Genomic DNA, 2,452 nt, shown 5'->3' with positions numbered 1-2,452 from the left:
TGTTGGAGTCTTGTCTGATTTCCATTTAGAGGCTATAGATGTTTTAGCAGCCACTATGAGCCTAGTGATCAATTCACGACTGAACATTGGTATATTTTTTGCTTTCCAGATGCCCAAAAAGATTAGAGTTGGGTCGAATGGTACTTCGTAACCTGTGATTAGTTTTATTTGGTTTAGAACGTCTTGCCAGAAAGATCTGATGCTTCTACACTGCCACAAACAGTGGGTAAATGTTCCCACTTCTCCACATCTTTTCCAACATTGAGGGAAATGAGAGGACATCTCTATCTCCAACTAAATCACATGATTCAACATCTTGGTATATCGGCAATAATAAAAGAACCTCTCATTGGAAAAGACAACAAAATGAAAACCTCATTGGAACAGACAACAAAAATTCCAAAGGATTGATCACGGCAACATATGACATTTTGATCCACCAAGGTGGAAATAAAGAGACACCAGCACAAGTGGCAACAAGATTGTGAGAATAACATCACAGAACAACAACGGTCACAAATCTGGACCTCCAAGTTAATGAACTCGCCAGTCGTATCAACAAAATTACAGACATACAAGATCATCACCAGGTGGTACCTCACACCAGAAAAGCTTTTAAAAATTACGTCCTCTCATTCCCCTCAATGTTGGAGAGAACAGCTCTGAGAGAACTTGTGACTGACCCAAGGTCACCCAGCTGGCTGCATGTGGAGAAGTGGGGAATCAAATCTGGTTCTCCAGATTACAGTCCGCTGCTCTTAACCACTACATCAAACTGGCTCTCGGATGCTTCTCCCCCACAACTCCCAACCAACTGCAATCCAATGGGGGAAGAGGGATGAAAACGTTTCCAAAATGTGCCCACTCTAAGGAGATTGAGACTGGGACCTCTGGTATGGGGTAGCACAAGGGTAGTGCCTCGGAATATCATTAAGCAAAACCTCCAAAACTGAGGTTGGTGGACATCCATACTCAAACTCTTTATGGAGATATCAGGCAAATCAGCTCTACTATGTACATTTGTGGAACTTCTGTTGAGTCTCTCCAGACTGTATCCCCTTATCCACATTTTCCATTCTGAGCAGGAGGCAATAATTATCTGAATGGGGATCTGGAAACAGCTTCTGTGACTCCCTTTTCCCCTAAGGCTCAGTGACAAGCCAATAAAATATTCCAGGATTCACAGTAAAGTGCGAAAATAGAACCCACTCCCTTACCAAAGAGACTGCTGGGATTTCCACCATTGCAAGCAGAGAAGGGTAAGATTTGCCACCAGCCTCTCCAAAAATAGCTTTTGAGGTTGACCTGGCACCCTGAATGAAGATGGTCTTTGAGGTAGGGGTTGCAACAAGAACTGTGGGTTTGCATGCCTTGAAGAGAGAGGGAGATTTTGTAAGATATTTTGAGACTGCATTCCAGGAGAGCCCCGCCTTCATTCTCTGCTTCTGAGGTCCCCAGACGCATCGAGCTGCCTACAGAGAGAAAAAAAGACTTGATCTAAGGAAGCTGCCTTATACTGAATCACATTCTGGGTCCATGAAAGCCAGTCTTGTCTACTTAGACTGGCAGTGGATCTCCAGGGTTCCAGGCAGAGGACTTTCACATCACCTACCGCCAGATCTTTTAACTGGAGAAGCTGGGGATTGAACCTGGGACCTCCTGCATGCCAAGCAGATGCTCTACCACTGAGCCACAGCCCCTCCTCAAGACCTAATCAGTTCCATACTTATAGGATGGGAGTGTGGAGGCTGTATTTCTGTATGAGTGCATTTGTTCCAGTTTCTGCATTTCTTATGAATGCAGGTTAATTCACTGCTTGCCGAGTGCTCACAATATGTCAACCATCAGCACTCTCCCCACAAAGAGACAGGAGATTTGTTTTTTTTGTCCACGTTTTCTCTTTTTTCTTCCTATTTCCCTCTTCCTTGGCACTAACTTTCATCTCGGGCATCTCTCCTCATCCTTGCAGTGCAATCTCAAGAGACCGACAAACTTGCAGGACATCTGAGGACAGACCAATGCTGCCTAACAACTGAAGAATGAGCTTGGTCGGATTGGGAACAGAAGGTGAGTCTTCAACTCTGTATCTGTCCCGCTGAGGCTGATAACTTTTGAAGCCTTAGGAGTTTCCTACTAGGAATAAAGCACACCTTTTTCAACGGATGTGAAACTGAATATTCCAACTCTTGTGGAGAGAAGCTGCAGGAGGCGTCAGAGCAGCAGTGCGCAGGCAGGACGGATTCTCTTTTCCTCCTGATACTATTTGCCTGATTTCAGTAACCTTCTCCAAACTGCTATTAGCTCTGCAAGAGGAAAATAAGCACGGGACAGGTTATCTGTATCTACTTCTGCTGTCTGGGTGGGCAATTAAGAAGGGGAAATTAAAAGATTAGAGTTTTTGGTGCTTGGGGGAAAAACAGTGGGCGGGCTTCTAGTGCCCTGGCCCCACTGG

This window comes from Gekko japonicus, unplaced genomic scaffold (genome assembly GCF_001447785.1).
Source record: "Gekko japonicus isolate JY-2015 unplaced genomic scaffold, Gekko_japonicus_V1.1 scaffold3481, whole genome shotgun sequence".
NCBI lineage: Eukaryota > Metazoa > Chordata > Lepidosauria > Squamata > Gekkonidae > Gekko > Gekko japonicus.
The sequence above is the reverse complement of the archived record's forward strand: the minus strand, read 5'-3'. Positions refer to the sequence as shown.